At 42.8% G+C, this 21,976-nt stretch overlaps 1 protein-coding gene across 5 annotated transcripts in view; it reads right to left on the bottom strand.

Moving 5' to 3' along the window:
* Nucleotides 1–21,976, bottom strand: part of Sema5a (semaphorin 5A) — a 438,077-nt gene that overhangs the window by 385,325 nt on the left and 30,776 nt on the right. Inside the window, exon 2 of one of the 5 annotated variants that reach the window (XM_085676576.2) lies at nucleotides 9,710–9,823. The exons of the other annotated variants lie outside the window; for them this stretch is intronic. The gene's annotated coding sequence lies outside the window, so the exon portion shown is untranslated. The remainder of the gene's footprint in view (nucleotides 1–9,709; nucleotides 9,824–21,976) is intronic. 5 annotated transcript variants of the gene reach the window in all.

The raw sequence follows: 21,976 nt of genomic DNA, 5'->3' as shown, positions 1-21,976 counted from the left end.
TCCTAGCACTCACCTCTGCCCACCCTGGGTACTTGGAGGAGACTGGCCATCCATGCAGGCATGAAGATTATGGTCTGAACGTTGAGAAATGGACTTCTTTAACTATCCTGCTGATAGCTGTAGAATTGTGGTAGCTGTGCAATGCAAGCCGGGTAAAAGTTCAAGTGAGTAGTGACTGCATTCTCTCTCGCTTTTTAATATTCTCTCTCTCTCTCCCTCTCTCTCTCTCTCTCTCTCTCGTGTGTGTGTGTGTGTGTGTGTGTGTGTGTGTGTGGTGTTTCTACATGTGTAAATGCAGGCAACAGTGTGGCAGACTGCACATGTGGAGACCAGAGGACAACTTTAAAGAGTTGGTTATGTCCTTCCACTGTGGACTCTGGAGACTGAACGTGGGTCACCAGCTTGTGTGGAGAGCACCTGTATTTGCTAAGCCGTCTCACTGGCCCAGGGACGACATTCTTTAGCCACTATTTTCTCTTAGCCATGAAGTAATAGACTAGAATGCGGGGTCACATGCATCCGGTCATTTGGGAGCACTTAGATTCTAACCCACATGAGTTCTGCTTCAACTAGTCTGTCTAATGTGCTTAGAGCTCTATTTCCCTTGATAGTAGTGAAGGTTTATTTAGTACATGGCATTTAATGAGGGATCTAAAATTATTTAGATGGGAAGACATAAAGGATTTCTTTCTTTCTCTGAGCACAGCAATAACTTCCGTGGATGAGAGACATGGCCTGCACAAGCCCAGCCAGACAGAAACTCTGGGCTTTATTCTATTTGGGTAGAATTCAGCACATTTGTACTGGCTGTACTTAAAAATGCAGGAATGTGGGTGTTTTCAAAGCATCCTTGGTTTTGAACCCAGAATGCTTCTGCTCAGTGGCAACATCATAGACACATCCTTCCAAAGTGTCACAGTGTATACACAGAGACACCATCCTGTTTAAATACCAGGGGAATCTATTCAGGCTGGAGGAGGATGATATCTTTGTCAAAGAGGCCCATCATTTATATATATTATTTGCATATTATATTAATATAAAATATATATATTATTCAATAAAAGTATATATATTTTATTGAATAATTTTGTTATTTGACAACTTCATATATGTATATAATATATTCTGATCGCTGTCTCTTCCATACTCCCTCTTATTCCCCTCTCATCCTTATCAATTTCTCCAATAATCCTACAATTCTCCATTCGGAGAATAATTCTCCATTTCAGAGAATGAAGATTTTTGTTTTGGTTTTGTGACCCATCTTGTTTAAGTGATCATTGGATTAAAACTATCAATTGGAGCTTGAAGGGTCCAATCAAGGATACACAACTGAAAATAACGACTCTGTATCTCCAAAATATATTAGTAGCAAATACTGCAGAAGTGGGGGACACGACACCATGCACCCCCTCCATCCATGTATGACTGTCAATGGACCAGTTCCTACACTGACCCAGGGGGAATATTTTAAAAGTCCGTACTAACTACCAAGAATGACAAAGCTCTGAGCAGGTCATTTGAGATAATCACTGTTCATTTGTTTCTTGATATGCATGGATAAAAAGGTCTTAAAATAGGCTTGCATGTGAATTCAATATCTGCCTTCTAAATTGGGTTATCTGGTATGGTCTTCCAAATGTAATGACTTGTTAAAGAGAGCATCTTATGGAGCCTGTCTCTGGCTCCCTTTAGTTGATGGCACTGGAGCTTACAGGAACATTGTTAGGACCAATTGGGTTCCTGGCCTTCAGCTGCTCTTCCCTGCTAGAGCCTTCTAATTGAAGTTACTAAACGCTGTGCTTTGCCTAGAGGATCAGAGGATGGGATTTTCACTTGTTGGCCATTGACTGCAGGGTATTTAAGCCTCCGTGGTGCTATTAAAGAAAGCCTTTGTACCAGTGATTGGAGGTCCGTGTGTCTGTCTGTCTCTGTGTGTGTTTCCTCAACCTCCAGCCCCTTGCCCAAAGCTCGCGAACTGGATTCTAGCGCATAGAAGCGCAGACGGGGTCCGCGGTGCACGGCAGGACATAACGTCTCTGGACACACTTGAAAGCTAGTGACACCACAGTGATATAGAGATCATCAGCTCCCATGGCTGATGGAGAAAGATAACTGGTCTGGGCATATCTGACATCAGTGACTTCTTAAGAAAAATATCACCACCACCCATGGTGCTTCCAAGCTGACTTTCAAGCATCTTTTCATAAAGGGTTTGCTCACTTTCTATGATGGCTACATTCCGTTAATGCTTTCAAGTGTGGGGTCCACCTGTTGGGACAAACTTTCTGGAAATAAGTGCTGTGAGGGTGGTGGCAGACAACCAAGCAGTTTCAAGTCCTCTGTCCTCGTGCATCTTAATAATGAGCACACTTGGAGAAACCTGAGATAGGATGCTCAGTATCCCAACGCTCTCTGAAAACAGCTGCTCCTCGAAACCTGTGACCATGTATCAGAACATTGAGAGTGGGTATCTGAGCCAGTTAGGCAGCTCACCTTCAAACAGCTCTGTGAAGAAGTATTACCATAGACGAGGCACATGAGCCACCTAGAAGTCACATTCTCACCGTGACACAGCCAGAGAGGTTGGAACAAGGGCTCAGTCATGAAGGTCTCACTTCTCAGCCCAAAGCCTTCAGTGAAGCAGCACATTAAATGTATGTCCCATTTCTTACTAACTGTTCAGCTCCTGGCTGCCGCTCAGAGGCAGGAGCCCCCCCATGGCCTTTTAGGATGTTATATTCTGCACAACATCTTAGAGAGAGAATACAAAGTTGTCCACAGAGACAACATTCCAGACTCCATATTGTCTCTCTGAACTTCCATATAATGACACAGGTGAATACTTTTATTTCTTCTATTTGCTATCTTATAAACTTTTCTGACTGGGGCAGGAGCTGCACTTCCCTGTGCCAGCCAGTTATTGCTATAGCTCTTCCATTGAATAATCTGAAACTACATATCCATCATCCCTCCATACTTCAGGGGTGGTACTTCTCAGTAGTGATAACCTGAATCTACATACCCATCATCCTCCATACTTCAGGGGTGGTACCACTCAGTAGTGATAACCTGAATCTACATACCCATCATCCTCCATACTTCAGGGGTGGTACCACTCAGTAGTGATAACCTGAATCTACATACCCATCATCCCTCCATACTCCAGGGGTGGTACTTCTCAGTAGTGGTAACCTGAATCTACATACCCATCATCCTCCATACTTCAAGGGTGGTACCACTCAGTAGTGATAACCTGAATCTACATACCCATCATCCCTCCATACTCCAGGGGTGGTACTTCTCAGTACTAATCACCTCAAGGCTTGGTAATTAACTAGTACCTATCGCTATAGCCAAACTACTGTAAGTATCAAGAACAGCCAGTCCCAAACTGTGCCTTCTGTCCTGTCTTCCTTGTTGCTTCCATGGAAACATCAGTGGAGGTTCGATCCTCCTCTACCTATTGTCTTTCTCCTCATCCATCACCCTGTGACCCTGTATGAGTGGCTGTGCCTCCTGTCATTAGGCCTGTATGTATAAAAAACTGTGTTCTCTGAGACCCTCCTGTATTTAATTAGGTATGTCACAGAGCATAAATATCTGAGTGCAGTTAATCTCAAGATGAAAATAGCCATTAAAATAAGACTTTATCTTCCTCAACTGAAAGATACAACTGATTTGAAAACTGCTGAGAACTAAAAATAAACGCGGTGCCCTTCCACTTTGCTGTCAGGTTCTCTTAATGTTAATTTTTAAGCGAATGTGTAGCTTAGACAACTGGGAAGGTTGCGATTCTGCCACTGCTCTTGGATGAGACTCACAATCCCTTCCCTGTATCAAGGAGTCCTTAGCATCCATTCCTCTGCCCCAATTGTCACTCAGAAGAGAATGGCAGGCAGAAAGAACACAGGAGATCCAAAAGCATTTGAAATGGGTGTGTTCTAGAGAACAGGGGCCTCAGCCTTCTCCTAGAAGTCATATAGGTGGGTAGGTGGGACGGAGGCTAGGCACTTGGGGTCCCTCCACCTGCTCAGGCTTGTACTCTTACATTCCTCTCCTCTTTGGAACCACTGGAGAAGCTTGGTGGGTGCCATGAGGCAGACAGGTGTCGGGCAAGTGGGCTGGATAGCCCCCCCACACACGCAGTTCCACCTACCTTGTCTTTCCTATCTTTCATTTAGTTCAAGGTGTATTTTTTATAATTGACAGGGTGCAGACAAAGGTCTGAAAGGAGGTAGGAGAAGGGGCAAGCTTGGCTGCTCAGGGATTGAGTCTCTGATCTGCAAGGTCATCCTCCTCCTGCTGATGATGCCTTGTACCGAATGATACAGCGTAGAGAGCAGGGACAGAGGAGTCTTCTGGGCAGTGGGTATGGCATTTCTGAAGTCAGGGTAAAATTCATATTAGGATTAGTGTGTTGCTTCATCTTACCTTAACTTAAACTTCTGTTCTTTCCAGAAGAAAGCCAATGATAATTCCTTTTATACAGGAATCAAATGTTAGTAAGTCCTTGCCAGCATTCAAGTACCAAGGGTTAACATGAAGCCAATCCTGATAAAATAATCTACCCATTGATGTAGACTTGACCATTCTAGAAGATGTATGCAGCCACTGCCCTGACCGCACACACCCTGGGCTCCTGTTCAAGCTGCACCTGTTACCTCCAGTGCAAGGCAGTTCCTAGAATAATACATCTGTGACAAGCATCGCTCGTATGAATAAACAAAGTGTCTGAAATATAGCAATGCCTCTCGGAGAAAATATTCACCATCCACTCAACTCAGAAGAAAACACGAAATTTTATAAGACATACATATTTCACTGTGGTTATACATTTTTAAAACTTTCGTGCAGAATTTCTAGAAGTTGTAACAATTTTAAAAGACAGTGAGACAGGCATTTTTTTTCCTTTTCTTTCTAGGAAGGGTCACGCTATGTAGCTCAGACTGATGCCCAGCTCACTATGCTCCTGCCTCAGCCTGCCGAGTGCTGGGATTACAGGCATGAGCCAGCAGTCCTGGTAGGTATTCCACCTGCACTGTGTGGATTATACACGGAAGGAGTCAGCACCAAGGTTTCATCTCTATCACATGCTCACCAGTCTGTTTCCCAGGCAACAATAACTCAGCAGGTAGCAAAATTGCATGGAAATACTATCACATTGATATACACCCTCTAGTTGCTTGTTTTCCAATGGGTTTATCACACAGGGATAGAATTCACCAACATCTTATCTTACCTGGAGCAATTTCAAGTCAAGACTGGATATCTGAATTGCCCCTGGATATGGTACAGTTTGCATGCGTTTGTTTCTGAATGTATTTCCTTTTTCATTTGTGTATAATTAGCAATTATAGGATTCACTCTATCAGACTGATCTAGTAGTTACTGCAAATGATATAGAATGTGATGATAAGGCATGCCTACTGTAATTACTAGAGACTGTGATGATGATGGATACATGCCACAATTATGCTAACCTGCAACTAAATGAGTCCATGCAAGGCAGAGATCTAAATATCAGCACAGAAGGTCCTGCTGGATCCCAGGGTGAAGAGGGCACTCCTGTTACTTTCTGGTGCCACCTGGTAGGACAATGGAGAGGGGAGTAGGGGGTCCTAAAAGAGATGGCTGGGCCTAACGAGATTCTTCAAAAAAATTACAGGTCTATGTCCATAAATTTCTATGGAATACTTTAAAAATGATTTAACGCATTGAATTACTCCATGTCTTTATTATCTTCCTATTCTCGCCGAGTCCTTTGCTCCCACAAGACGTCACTGTCTGAGTTTTTAAGGAGTGAGGACTGGATAACAATCATGGGTGTAACTGTGACGAATGCAATCTAAGGTCCCGGGCATGTGCACTGTTCATTCACACAAAGAAGGTCTGCTTCCAAGGGGCCATGCAGACTATCCCCCTGATCTGTTTGGCTATGCCTTCTCCTCACATTAAATCAAACCTTCTCGAGTCTAAGAAATGTCTCCTCTGGACCTCAGACGAGGCCTCACATAAAGAGTGGGCCCCGTGGACAAACATCGATAAAGGAGCATGAAACATGGCAATGGGCATCTTCATATAACACCAACTATCGCACAATTTGGTTATTTTGTATATTAACTTTCTGTTGTCAGTAAGGACAAGGAAGCCATAATTATAGTGCATTAGCAGCAACCAGGATCAGCAATATGCAAACAGCACCATTTACCCAAAGTGCCTTGGCTGGTGATCAACTGTTGGCTTTCCCCTAATAAACAAACTAAGTGCACAGGGAATGCAGAGCACAGGATCCCTTCACAGTGGTGTAACAAGAAAAGAACCGAGGTAGGAGACATTGGCTGCAATGGAAGAAAACACCACTACCTTTAAAAGAGTTGACTTGACTTGACAGAAATCTTTATAAATAAGTAGAAATCAAGAAGAAGAAAATACAAAGAATGGATCCATTCAATAGTAAGCAACCATTACTATTACTTCTGTCTAATCCTGTCTCCATCACACTGGAGCACAGCATCTGCCTCTGAGAAGAGTTGTTACAGTTCTATTGCCTCCAGCTGCAGCCTGACCACAGCCAGATGTGAATCCCGAAGCTGATTCATGAAGTCAAGATTCCGCTTTAGTTCGATTTGCTATTTATGATGGTTAAATGTGACTGAGACATTCATTTGTAAACTCACCACATAAGGTAGAGAGGCTGTCGACCCCAGAGGGCATGCAAGGGGAAATTCTTCCTAAAGGGTGAGGAAAGTTCTGAGGCTAAGGCAGGAAGAGCAGTCTAGAGAAATGGCAGAATATCCAAGGTTTCAACACAATGGCTTCTGACATGTGTCTTCAAAGCCTGTCTTGCAATAAAACCAAGATGCAACAGCTTGTCCCTGGTGATTCAGGCATTCTCCCACCCCATTACTAGAGACTATTCAGCACTGCCCAACACTGATGGCTTATGGCAAGGTGCTCTGAAGAAAGGACATCAGCTAGCACACAGGGCCCTTGTTCAGCCTGCATTGCAGATAATCAACAAAGGATGCACTATGATAATCGTAATGCAACATGGAGAAGGCAAGTTACATTCCAAAGCATGCTGCCCTGGCTATGTTCATGCAGAGCTGCAGGCTGAGAGCAGTGAGTAGCTCTTATCCACACTGTCTGCCTCGAGACAGGAGGATGTTCCCAGCACAGGAATCAGAACACTCACTCCACAGCCCTGAGGTTCTCCAGACTTCCTGGAGTTTGCCTGCATCTTCCATCTATGTTTGCGCTTCACTTTGTTTATCTCTATTTACAGAAGTTAAACAGATAATTAAAAATCAAACCAAATTAAAACTTTGGGTGAATATTCAGGCAGAGAGATGTCTCTGTCAATTCCAGAGTTTGGGAAGTTGTTTACAATGCACTTTCTGTTTTCTTAGGTAATATTATATTCTTCTGGAGTCTTTGATGGAGTTGAAGAGTAGATAGTATAATACAGTTTTCCTTACTTATGATAAATGACAAAATAGATATAAAAATTGTAACTATAATTCCAAATTGATACCTGTTTTGTTATATGTAATTTTTCTGTGTTAAAGCTAAAACCTTCTTTTTTAATTAAACAGAAAAAGGGAGGTGATGTGGGATTCCCCTCTGTATGCTATGATTACCATTAATGAAAAAAGAAACTGCTTTGTACCTATAGCAGGGCAGAACTTAGCTAGGCAGGAAAACTAAACTGAATGCTGGGAGGAAGAAGGCAGAGTCAGGGAGAAGCCATGGAGCCATGGAGATGCCCTGAAACTTTCTAGTAGGTCATGACCTCATGGTGATGAGCAGATTAATGGAGATGGGTTAAATTAAGATGTAGGTGTTAGCAAATAAGAAGTTAGAGTTAATAGGCCAAGCAGTGACTTAAATACTACAGTTTCTGTGTGATTATTTCTGGAGTCTAGGCAGCCGGGAAATGAAAAGCAGCTTCCTACAACACTATACTGAAAGAATTAACTTTTAGTGACTTTGGGGACAAAGAAACCAGTGTGAGTTTACACTGGTTTTAGTTAGACAAAGAAACCACAAAGAATTAGTGGTCATTGTATGGGACTATAATATCTTACAGATTTTCTTGATGTTTACAATAATTTTTACAAAGATTATAAAAAAGAAATGCCAACATTTGGGATAAGGTCAATTTCCCCCAATTTAAGTATGCCTGAGTCATACATACAGAGAGAAACAGAGAACAGTGTGCACAGAGAGAATAAATAAATATAAATAGGCCAACGGTAGCATCATTAACTTATGTCAAACTAGTTGCTAATTTAAGTTATATGAATATATCATAGAAATATAAAATTCATACAAACTCATATTTCCCACAATATACAAAATGTGGTGGTTTGAGTGAGACTGCATCTCTCCCTCTCATGCCTCACCTCTCCCTACTGCACCAGCACCATGCTGGTCAGTCTCCACCCTCCCTGTTGGGATAATCGCAGACTAATCAATGAAATGCTTCCTTTTATGAGTTGCGTTGGTCACGGTGTCTTTTCACAGCAACAGTCCATAGGACTCAAGACTGCGACAAATAACTTAAAATATCGCCAACTTATCTGTGCTCAAAAAGACAAATATTAAAGGGTAGATGCAAGAGGGGGATGTCTGTAATAATTCTCTATTAAAAAGACAAACATTCTCCATTTTTTTTTCCTGTGAACACAACTTTTGAAGAATATGTGTTGGAGGAGGGTCCTGCTTGTTGGTTCCCGGACACCTGCCTAGCTTAGACCAAAAATAATCACACAGAAACTGTATTTATTAAATCACTGCTTGACTTATTAGCTCTAGCTTCTTGATGGCTAACTCTTACATATGAATTTAACTCATTTCTATTGATCTGTGTATTGTCACATGGCAGTGGCTTGCCAGCAAGGTCTTGGCATGTCTGACTCTGGCAGCTCCATGGCTTCTCTCTGACTCTGCCTCCTTTCTCCCAGCTTAGTTTCTTCCCTGCCATAGGGAAGAACATTAACCAATAAAAGCAACACAGAGTCAGAAAGACCTCCCACACCAAATATGAACTAGGCGAAGGAAAGCATCCAAAAGTTAAGTCATCCATTTGAATAGTTCAGAAACATGGAGCAGATGCTGCTCTGGTCTACTCTGCACCCCTTGCCCTGAGAAAGAGGGAGGGACTGCCTCAACCCCCTTCATCCTCTGCCTTCTTTGCCTGATGCAATACACAATGGTGGTGGAGGATGGTTCTCACCCTCTAACAGCCAAGCGTGGAGACAAAAGCCACACAGCAAGACGACACAACAACAAACAGAAAAGGAGCTGTTCGAAAGACCAGCCATGGACTCTGCAGACGCTGGTGGACACATGGCAGATTTTATTGAACTTGTCCCCCATAAAAGAACTGCCAAGACCACACAAACACATTCCCAACTCTTACAAAAAGCAAAACTTTCCATCAACCCATATATAAAGCATGGTTCATTTAACTTCTAAATTGTCCCTGCAATGACTAGCTAGGAAGAAAGAATGGAAGCATCTTCCTGGGGCAGTATTTGAAACTACCAGAGCTACCACAGAAACCAACGTGTCTAAGTATGAGCACTATAGGTCAATTGTCACACCTTGTCCCTAATTTTTTTTCAATAAAAAAAAATATTTAGAAAAATCTGAAGGATGCAGGTTTCTTACGACAGTCAATATATCACCTTGTACTCACCTAGGATGATTTCCCCCAAGAGTAGCTGTTCATGGTGGTAATGATTAAAGGAAGAAGGAAGAACTTCCATGCCTGGTTGGAGTCACACAAAAGCAGCATGCAGCAACTTCCTCTCTGCAACATGAACCAAGTGTTCCTTGAATTTAAAGAGTTGTCCCATTCATATTTTTGCATGCCGGAGGCACCATTTGCCACAGCAAGAATGCGTGGCTATGCCAACCCAACTTGTGCACTTGCGGTTTTCAGTAACTGATACCCGTGGCAAGAATGACAGTGTCCTGCTCTCCCAGGACAGACAGCGCTGGCCCAGAGCCAGGCAGCCAGGGCAAAACTCTGCATCTCAGGCTATGGAGATTCTACAGGCTTCCTCCAGCCAGCCAACCCACTCCTACCCAGGAACACATGCCTCATCTCTCACTTGTTTCTTGTCCTACTCCCAGAGAAACCTGAAAACATGTTTCTGCTGAGAGGCCCTTGTGCTACAAGCCTTAATTTCAATAAAAACAGCCTTTGAAGTCTCTCAGACGGATGCCTATTGCAAGAAACAAGGCTACTCCTCTGCCTTCACATATCTTTCCTGGGGCGTTCTGACTGTAGGAAGCCAAGGAGAAGAGCAAGAGAGGAAGCAAAGCTGGTGCCAGGGCCAGCGCTTTGTTCTGTGATGTCCTAGACTGTCCCCTACACCGTGACACTGGACCCAGTGCGATGTGAAACTCTGTGTTACTCTGGAGAAGCCCTGAACCTTCTGCACTGAACACAGTGTGCAGCGCCTGTCCCTAGTGCAGGGAACACGGTGGAGGGTACATGCCCTAATAACACTGCAGGGACCATGGTGGACAGTACATGTCCCAGTGACACTGCAGGGAACACGGGAACAGTTGGAAATGGGCTGCACAAGAAAAGCATAGCACCTGGGTGGCAACATTTGGTTTGGGTTTTGGATTTTTAATTTGATTTTTTGAGAATTTTAAGCATGAGTAATGTATTTATATTGCTTCCACTCTCTCATCCCATGTCCTCTCCAAGCCCTCTCGAGGTATTGACCTCTTCTTCTTTGATTATACACACACTTATAAATCTAAAGAAATACAAACACACATATAATGCATAACATAACATATATTATATATCCATATAATATAACCTAATTAGTCCATTTACTGTTGAGAGAGAGAGAGAGAGAGAGAGAGAGAGAGAGAGAGAGAGAGAGAAAACAAACATGTTTGGAGGTTACCACTTAAGATCAGGTAGCCTATTGGGGTCTTGCCCCGGGAGAAGATGGATTCTCCCTTTCAGCATTTATTACTTTCCTGAAGTCTTTATCTAAGGCTGGGCTTTGTGAGATTTTCCCCATCTGGGCTGCCATGCGAACTGGTGTTGTCACTATTCAGGTCTTGTTTAGGGAACCACAGAGTTACAATTTGATGGGTACAGCTTCCCCGCCATATTTAGAGGGCACCATTTCACTGCACGGTTTCTGGTTGTCTGGCACTTAGCATCTTCCTGCTCCCTCTTCCAAATGGCCTCCGCTCCCTTGGTGCAGGCACTGTGTTGTAGACGTACCAGTTGGGGTTGGGCACCCCACGCACGGCTGCTTATTCTCCCATTAGGACCAGTTGTGGATTTTAAGAACAGTCTTCCTCTACTATAAAAAGACACATGTCTTATGAGGGGGAGATCCACCGTCATCTAAAAGTCAGGGAAGGCTTTAGACTCCCCTGGAGAAATGATTCAGGACAACAGCTCTCCTTCGTCCTCCTTCAGAATCCATGACCTCACCAGGATGTATTTTCCACTACATGTGCCTACTGAGAGAACTGCATGTACGCTAAAGCTAATTTTGAGTGAGTGAAGTCATGACCCTACATTTAAATAACATCCTAAAATTGTTATGTTCGAATTTGTTTAATTGAACGCTTTCTGCACTGGACACTCAATGATGGAAAAAGGTCAGCCCTGCATGGCCACCCTTATGACATCACTCCTGTCCCCGGGGAGAGAGGAGACCATTGCCTCAAATGCCAGAAACGCTGTGAACTGCTTGTTGTAATGGGAGAAAAATAAATGTCATACGTTTGCCATAATTTAAGACCTTAAGTGCACAGAATTATATCTAGCACAGAGACTAAGCTTGGTAAATGACAGCTGACATCAACTCTTTCCTTCATTACTAAACATTTTTCAGCTTACAGATTTTAAATTATGATCTTTCCCCTTGGCTAATATTGGGAAAGCAAGGAAACATGAATCTTTGTTTTCATGTGTATAATTGTCAGAAAGGGCAACATAAATTCTTTCCATGAAAGTACTTAGCCAATGCGGAACATTCATCAATCACCAGAAATTTCTGGCAGCAAGACAAGGTCCATGTTCTGCAGAGATGCGTTCACAAGCAGAGACAGAACAATCCAGGGCCGCCCTTACGATAGCACTCTGGCCCAGAGCTACGCAGTATAACAGCAGGTGTCAATAAGTACTGTGGAAAACAGAAAACGGAGGGGACTGAGTAGTAATGTGCTTTGGCCTTAAATATAGCAGCCAGTTAAACTCTCCAGGAGGTCTGAAGAGAAGGAAATATTCCCAGGAGGGAGAGCTACCACAGCACCGAATGCCAATGTGGTAGAGCATCACGTTGCAGGGATGGCTGAAGCGAAGATACAGGGGAAGAAAATAGAGAATGAGGACGAGGGTGGACGGAAGATATGGCCGTGCCACCCACCATGAAAGAGATGTCAGTTCACCCCTGTTACTTCCTGCATGGCAGCACAGTGCCAATAGAAAGATGAAGGGCAAGCTGGCCCCTTCACAGTGCACACTTTTCCACCTTTTCTCTCTCCAATGCTTTCACTCATTCCATTTTCATAATTCTCTGGGCCTGGCGTCCAGACAGACAGATGTCCAGCCATCTATCCCTAGCAGCTCCCTGGGCCTGGCGTCCAGACAGATGTCTAGCCATCTATCCCTAGCAGTCTCACAAATGAATTTTTAAATTAACATAAATTGTTATTTGAACCAAAAAAAAAGCCACAATAACTTGGAAGAAATTCTCTGGCAATATCTAGTGTTAGCCCAGTAATGGTTAACAAATGTCGTATTAGGGAAACTAAAGATATGATGGCCAGTTTCTTATTCCTTTGCTGGATCAAGTTAGCTCATGGAAGGCCAAAGGAAAAAAAATTTCCTTTTCACAAGAAAGATCACTTAGGATTGGTTTTTCTAAAGAGGAAATCCACTTGGTATTTTTAAAAGTAGTACTTTACATTTTATCTCTTATGTTCACTAATTGCCAGTGGGTGACCCCAGATGTAGCCTGCTTGAGAAACAGGAAGTGGTGTGCCAGATGACATCACTGCATTCCCCCAGGACAAGAGCCACAAAGCTGGGATGCTTTGTGATGACATGATGGCTCTTGAAGCATCCTCAGTCCCTCTGACTTCTCTTCAGCACAAAGCAGGGACTTATTCAATATCCATCTTCTAATACAAAAAGCAGTTGAGGTCCCAGTGACCAAACCCAAGTTACCCCAGTCCTGGAAGTAGAAGGTGGCTAATGAAACAGTGTAATGGAGATGTAGCCAAAACTTCTCTGCCAGCAGATTTTTCAAAAGACCAGCTTCCTAAAGCGCAGACAGTGATTTATTTCTAGCTGCCAAAGGGAGGGTCAGTGCTGGCTCCTAAGCGGGCAACATGTCGTATCTTCACTACCTTTGGCTTTCTGCTTTATAATTGCAGTCATCAATATTACGAACAGTGTCAAAGAGAGCGCTCAGAAATGTGTCTTGTGGACCAACACTCACCGAAGCAGAGATTTGTCCATAGTCACAAGACAGAGTCGGGTGAAAATGGCAAAACTGGCACAAGAGAACCCTGAAAGCTGTCAAGAGGAACTACCCCCTACGCTACAGGTCTTCAATTATAATTCAGCCAATGCATCTACCTGGCGTAAAATACATGACAACTGCAGAAGGACTATAATAATAATAATAATAATAATAATAATAATAATAATAATAATAATAGCAGAAGAAACCAGATAATCCAGGCTCCCTTCTAGCATAGCTTAAAGAATGACTTGGCATTAGAGATAAGCTAAATCAGTTGGAGACATTTCATTTTATATTAGCTATAATGGAGACATTGTGTTAAACAATTATATACATTGGATTAACTTCAAACCAGTGGTTAAGAGTTCTGAACATTACCTAATCTCTTTGTTCATATCTACATTTAGCTGCCATAAAGTGTACTAATATATATTTAAGGTTTTGGTGGGCTGTTGAACAACTCTGATGCGCAGGAAGACTTCCAAATTATTAAAAACTAATTAATATAAAGGTTAAGTGAAACCCTTTAGTTTAGGTCACAAATAACTATCCAGAGACAGTGTAGTTGTTCGGCTCTTAAAGAGACTTCTGCTGGGAGAAATCATTTTAAGAGGAAGCTGTATTTAAGATGCCAATTAGTGCTTGCCCTTGGGATAGATAGGGTGTCACGGGGAGGTAGAGGAGGTGAGGAAAAGAGGTGGGAAACCTCCAGGCGTTAGGTTGTGCTGTTATTGATTGCAAACACCACGCCAAGTGAATACGCTGAGAACGTGATAAAACCCACAAAGATGAAACCTTTAAAAGTCAAGGTAAAGGGGGAGCCTCCAAAGGGCAGAGCTGATTGCTGAGTCCCCGAGTACCACCAACATCCATTCTGAGTTCACACCCACACTGAAGTCATGCCCTGTTCGCTAGATGCCACCCCAAGACAACCGTGGTCCTTGTAGGGGGCTCTTCTCCATAACTACCCACAAACATGAGCTTGCACCAAAGAAACCTTAAAATGAAATAATTACCAAATTCATGGTCAATGCTGACCCAGGGGTGGCTAAAATGAGTAAGGAAATCAGATGGGTGATTAAGATGACATGATGTTTATTCTCGTAAGAAAAAAGAAAATGAGAACAGCAGCCTAGGTGACGTTTATCCAGGAAGGAAATAATTTCAGTGAGTTACAAGGGTGTGTTGACTTCATTGTGTTTTATTAGTGAAATACAGGAGCACTCGAATCCAGAGGAAGGGGCCAGTTGCGTCCTTGCTGCTTCTCAAAAGTGCAGTAGCAGCTCTGCCTCTGTGACCTTCAAATCAGTTCCAGGTTATCCTCCGGTGAGGAGTTCCATGGGAGACAAAGTGCCTGCACAGTCTTAGAGAGAATGACTCCCCACTAACAAACAGTTCATCTGGGTGCCAGCATCTTGCTTTGTCCACACAACCTCAATCACCTTCTCAGGGATGTATCAACTCTCATGTCAGACTTGCTTTTCTGTGCCTTCTACACAATATGGTGTTAAGAGATCATTGCTCTTTACAGGGCCAACCGACCACTGGTTCTTTCCCCCATTTCTGAGCTTCCACAAGGCAACTCCAGATACAGTCTTTTCTCCAGCAGTCTTGAAGCGAAGGAAGCTTGAAAAGGTCAAAGGGCAAACCAGGCAGAACTTGGATTCCACCCTAGAAATATCAGCCATGATGCTGAAAACAGAAACATGGGACCAGAAGGAGTTTCTCCATGCCCACGAGGCTCATAGCAAGTGATGAGTCACTGAGCTGGGTCTAAAGATACAAAGAGTTGAACACATCATTCTCCACTGGCATCCTAAGCTCTGTCTTTCCGCTGCTCCCAACTTGGACACTGAAGTGTTCATTCTTTACTGATTAAGCAAAAAAAAAAAAAAAAAAAAATACAAGGTCCCACAATCCTCCCTCTTTGTCATCAAGCCCCCTCCCACCACCACAATCAATCGCACGCATAAGGATTAGCAAATACCCATAAATGTCCTCCCATGTCCGTTTTCAATCGAAAAAGTAGCCGCCATAATAGCAGAGCAGGGCTGCAGAAGAAGCTTCTCAAGTATACGGCCTCACTTTCTTCCAAAACATCTTCCAAATGCAGGTAAAAATTCATATGGATGCCACCAACTACTGAATGTTGATTGGCCAGATAGACGATTTGTCATTCCTCTTCTGACAACTTTCAAACCTTCTATTTTCCAGTAAAAAAAATTAAAAAAAAAAATTTGTCTCTGGTCTAAACATCTCTCCCTCACAACCCGTGCGGGTTTTCTCCCTTTCTCAGGGAACTAGAAAGTGTCCATCACCTTTCTTGCAGGGTGGTATTTGGGCTTCTCTATTTTCTCTTTCCCAGCCCACCTCTCCCTTCACGACTGATACTTCACAGTAGTCATCTTCCTGGGCACGACAGAAGTTCTGACAGGTCCTTTATGCACACCTGCCTTCCTGTCTTGCTCGTCAGGACATTCTCAGTATCTACTACAGACTACATACTTAAAACAGAAAATAGGCAGTAGGCTAAAAGTGAATTCGTAGGTACAAACAAGCACCCAGTCACACAACCAGAAAGAAGCTTAGCAAAGCACTCACTTTACGTTTATCCTTGATTCATGTTTGTTGCTGTATCAAACACCCCATAGGAAAGCAACTTAAGGAAGAAGGTGTTTGTTTCGCTTTCTATTCCAGGCTGTAGTCTAATATTCTGGGGAAGTCAAAGCAACAACTCAAAGCATCGCATTCACAGCCGAGAACAGAGGATAAACACCTGCCTCATTGCTTGCTTGCATGCTGTCAGCTGGCTCTCTTCTTCATTACGCTGCTCAGGACCTCCTGTCCAGGGAGTGGTGCCGCTCACAGTGGGAAGGGTCTTCCTACAGCAATTAACAATCAAGACAGATCCCCACAGACATCTTCACAGGCCAAACTGATCTAGACAACCCCTCATTGGGATTCTTTCCTAGGGCATCCTAAGTTATATCAAGTTGGCTGTCCAAAGTAAGCACCACAGATGCCTTCACAGTGAAAATTTGGTGTTGGGCAACCCGAAGCCACAAAATGGTAAAAATAGACTAAGTAATGTACAGCCATTCAATAATTGGTCCCAAGCAGAGGGTGTTAGTGGGGTGGGGGTGGGGTAAAAGGGTAGCCAGCTACTGTTCGCTCGAGCAACACTATTAAATCAACAAAAACAAGGTGACCACTGGGACTGAGGCAGGAGACAGAAGAGAGAGGACCGGGTTTGTTTACACAGCTTCTATGAAACACTAAGTGCCTCTCGCCTAACACTTAGCAGTCATTCAACCTGAAACTGAGTGATTGGGTGCTGGTTTTCATGCCCCAGTCGTTCTGTGGTATCAACCCACTCTCAGGGGCCTGAAGTTTTTAACATGCAAAGCATTATAAACGCCTTCAAAGATTTTGACTTTTATGTCCAAGTTTAGTGTAAGACCAATCAGCTCATCTTTCACTAAAGCATGACTCCTCAGGTCCATTCATGATGTATTTGTTCAGGGCCTACTACCTTGGTGCACTTTTAATCACCGTGACAAAATACTCAAGGTATCCACTGACAAAGAGGAAAGGGTTATTCTGTGCTCTGTGTGGTTCAGAGAGTTCAATCTATTGTTACTGGGCTCTGTTGTCTTTCGGCCTCAACACAATGTATAGTGGTGGGAGTGGAGAGCAAAGGAAGCTGCTCACAATAAGACCACCTTGAGGAGAGAGTAAGCGAGGGAGTGAGGGAGACAGAGACAGATAGATAGACAGACAGACAGACAGACAGACACACACACACACACACACACACACACACACACACACATGCACGCACACACACAGTGGTGAGACAATCCCAATATGCTAAGGACACCAATTTGATATCTTCAATTTATCAGGTTTTGGAGAACATTCAAGATCCAAACTACAGTACATACCATCTGGCAGAACCATTGAGAGATCACTGAGCAAAGCAAAGGATATCTGACCATGAACCTTATACAGAAGTTCAAAACACAAGGGGAAAAAAGCGTAGAAAGCACGTGATTCCTAACAGTGACACGAGCTAGCTAAAGCTGGAGGAATAATCCATACACGCAGTAAAGAGAGTAATGTGCAACTTCAGGCCGGCCCAGGAGAACTCTTTATGACACTCTAGGGGCTAGACTACATGAACTGCACAGTGTCAACAGAGAACACTAAGAGGAAAGGCCTTGGCCCTGTCTTTTTAGTCCCCATGCCTCCGACCCAATGCTTAGCTCAGAGTCTCTCATCTGCTTCTTCAATCTACCCTTCTCTTTACTATCTGATATCAACTCCCCAGTGATCACTGAGGACATCCAGGGCAGCAGCCTCTGTAGTGGCTTGTTGTATTAGAGAGGGTTAATCTGAGTTTGAACACACTAATATCTCCAATACTTAACAGATTCTGACCTCGAATGGTAACCTCTAGAATTCATCAGTAATTGTATTTTTTTTTCCTGGATCGCAAACAAAAAATGAGTGGTTAACTGGTTTCTCAAGCCCTTTGTGAATGTGTTCTTTGAATGTATCATTATAAGATGTCACAATTTTAGTTGAAAGGTACCTTTGTGAATTGTGGGAAATTTTTTAATGATTTTGCTGCCTATTCCAGTAACAGAAAATAGTTAAAATTAAAATTGCATATTTACAAAACAATTCCTATTTCCAAGACTGTACTCAAATTAATGAAATTACAGTATTTTACACATATAGTTATATATTGGGATTATTGCCAACTTCCTCCTGATGAGGATTTTGACCCCAAAGTTATTTTTCTAAATCCTTAGAGGAAAGGAGCTTTAGAATACAATTTCAGAGGCTGATTTAAGCAAGTTTGGAGCATGTGTTTGATGACATGCCTTACACATATAGAAATTGCCACAACAACTTAATTGTAGTCTGTGTGATGAGATGTCAGAGGTTCTAAGATCTTTCGCACATTCATGCATGTGTTACAACCTTGGGCATCAACTCATTTTTTTCTGGAGACATTGGTCCCAATCAAAGACCCTCAGAGCATCCCATGGACAGAAGACCTCTCTAACCAGAAAGATTTCAAAATAAGGATCTTACCTTGTCTCTAGGGAAATCGTCAAACAAAGCTGTCACCCTGTTAGTAGTAACCAGGAAACAACATGAGGGGAAATTAGGCTAATAATAGCACCCAAAGTTCATATAAATAATACCACCTAGAAAGTGTTACTTCTCTGTTGGCTCCTCCTTACACGGACATCTTATTCTCAGTCAGGGATTTGACAGCTTTAGAAAGCTGTTGTTCTGCAGTTTGGGGATGAAAGAGGACACAGTCACACTCATCCACCTGAGGTTCCTGGCATTGGAGGTAGAAATTCACAATTGTGGGCTCCAAAAAGCAGAAGAGCTAAAACAGTCCCAGACTCATCGTTTGTATTTCTCAGTGTAAGAGCAAACACTGACTCTGTGACCCCACCACATAATACAGATAGGTACAAAAGGCTCCCATCCCATCACATCAGCAATGATGACAATCACTTCATAATTACGCACTCTCTTTCTTCATGACATATTTCACTATTTCCATACATCTAGTTATTGAGCTCTCCAGAAACTGGAGCGGGAAGCAGAGGAGATGGAGCCCATGGCAGAAGAAGATAGAGCCCCTGACTCAGTGTACCAGAGGGACTTGTCTGAAGTTACACAGCTGGGAAATAATGACCTCAACAAAGATATCTTGTCACTTGATTCATAAAGTAATCTTATTTTTCATGTTTTTTTAATTAAGTGCGTATAGTAACTGAGCTATCTTTTAATGCACTCAGAATGGTTTTTTTAAGTCAACATTCAGGTTCAATTTGGCTGCACTCTGCAAAATGTTCTGGAAGAATCTCAAGAAGAGTTTGGTCCCATGCCAGGAGAAGCTCTGCTATGCGCCTGCTTTTCCTTTTAAGGCATTTAGAATTCCAGGATGTCTCAGACAGCATCTCTCCATCCCATCAACAACCAAATCCCTTAATGAAAACACCGATTCCATCAGCAGTGTATTATTTTCATCTAATTTGGAAAGTCATATAAATGCAACCTGACTAAATGCGCTCTCCTGCACACTACTCCTAAACTTCAGTCAAAGTTCTTGAGTAGTTCAGCAATTTTCTAGATTGCTGTACATCAAGCAGTGTTGGGTGAGCCAAGGAGGGGGGGCGGTTATTAATGAAAACTGAAAGGCAAAAGGAAAATAAACTCAAGTAGAAGAAACACTCTGCCTTATTCCAGGAAAGGAAGAGGGAAAGGGAAAGGGAGGGGGGATTAAAATAACTCTGGTGCTATTGATGTGAATTCTTCCACTGATGTGTTTTAGGAGTAATCACTAAGGTCAAGAAAACAATTCCCACAGTCCTCGGGGTTACAGGTGTGTCTCGGCAACTCTAAGAACGGTAAAGAGCCCCTTGTGCAGAATAAGATCTGGAGTGCCTCCTTATCCTTCAAGGGTAGACTTAATCCGGCCTGCCTTTCATCTAAAGTGACTCCAGCTCCTTTAGACTCCCGGAAATTTATTAAAGAGATAAAGATTCTTGTTTGACTTTTTTCTTCCAGAATGCTCCATAATCTTTCACTAAATCAAAAAATATGTAAAACCTAGAGCAGTTTTTTTTTTTTTTTTAGAAAACATGAAGCAGCTGAAAATCGGCTTTGTGTTTGGGAGAAAGAAGGGGGAGGGATGGGAAGAGAAGGGGAGGGTTGGGAAGAGAAGGGGAGGATTGGGAAGAGAAGGGAGGGTTGAGAAGAAAAGGGGAGGATTAGGAACATAAGGGGGGGTTGAGAGGAGAAGAGAAGGGTTGAGAAGAAAAGGGGAGAATTGGGAAGGGAAGGGGGGATTGGGAAGTGAAGGGGGTTGGAAAGGAAAAGGAAGAGTTGGGAAGAGAGAGGAAGATTGGAAAGAGGAGAGAGTTGGGAAGAGGAGGGGGTGGAAGAAAAGGGGATGGTTGGAAGGAAAAAGGGAGGGGTTGGTGAGACCAGAAGAAACTCAGGCAAATTTACAGGCTTTGGTTGTCTGATATCATGGAACATGATACAGCTTTGTTGTAAAATGCTGAGTAGCTGCAGAGTACCAGAACCTCCCACCAGAAGCCGCTGAAAACAATCTGTACCCAGAGTCCACTGCAGCAAAGTGTTTGCATTTTAATTCTCCCCTTATTTGGTATTGAAGTTATTAATTAATTAGCCTGTGATTAGTTATCACAGGCTATTTATGCACTTGAATATGGAGTGTAATTTCAAAAATTCAATACTGTTAAGCCAAAGTTTACTATTTAGATATGAGAAGAGCATCTTATCTTCCCGTGTAACATATTAACACTCTTGGTGTGGGACTCCCCTCTATATTCTGTGAATTCCATTGGTTAATAAAGAAACTGCCTTGGCCTCTTGATAAGGTAGAACAGAGCTAGGCATAGAAAACTGAACTGAATTCTGGGAGAAAGGAGGTGGAGTCAGAGAGAAGCCATGGAGCCACTGCCGAAGAGAGACGAATTGGAACTTTGCTGGTAGGCCACAGCCTCGTGGTGATGCACAGATTAATGGAGAGGTGTTAAATTAAGAAGTAAGAGTTAGCAAATAAGAAGCTAGAGCTAATGGGACAAGCAGTCATTTAAATAATACAGTTTCTGTGTGATTATTTGGGGACTGAGCATCCGGGAACCAAGAAGCAGCCTCCATGCAGCACACTCTCGCTATGAAGCTGGGAGCTAAGAGCAGCTCTAGTTTATCTCTGGCATTCAGGAAACCAAAATGGGTTTCCAGACAAGGTCCTGTTCTGTCCAGAGGCTCAGGAAGAATGTCTACTCCCTCATGCTCTCAGCGCTCAGAGCTGCATTCTTGGACCCTTTGTTGGGGTTGCTCCTCATCCTCAAGGCCAATGACACAGAATCGTCAAAGGTGTCTATGCCATCCCCACACTGTCCTATGTCAGCCCCCGCTGCCCTCTTCTTCCAAGTGTGTCTGTGTGTGGTTCCAGACTGTCAATCACATCTGCAGAATTCCTCTCGCCGTATGAGGTCATACTCTGTATTTCATGAGTCGAATGTCTTTAGACCACTCTTCTGCTCCTGCAGCAGAACTGGCTTTCCTTAGTGTCAGCCACTGAAAGCTATTCCCCAATCTCCTATGCAAAAGAAAATATAGCTTTGAAGATGTCTTTAAAAAAAAAAGACCCCCATCTTTGTAATCTTTCGTAAATACAGATTCTATTCAAACTTAAATTTAATCCTTAAGTATCATGAACCATTCAGAAGAGAAAATGTGAGATAAGATCCTCAGTGCTTTATTTTTTTCTTCCTTCCACCAGAGATATCAAATTTAAAGTGATATTCCTGAAAATGTTTCCTTCTACATTCAAGCAAGAAAAACTACAAATAAAAATTGCACCCATTACCTACTCT

Source organism: Myodes glareolus, chromosome 15 (assembly GCF_982192425.1).
Source record: "Myodes glareolus chromosome 15, mMyoGla1.1, whole genome shotgun sequence".
In the NCBI taxonomy this organism is placed as follows: domain Eukaryota; kingdom Metazoa; phylum Chordata; class Mammalia; order Rodentia; family Cricetidae; genus Myodes; species Myodes glareolus.
This window is presented reverse-complemented; position numbering and strand designations above follow the sequence as displayed.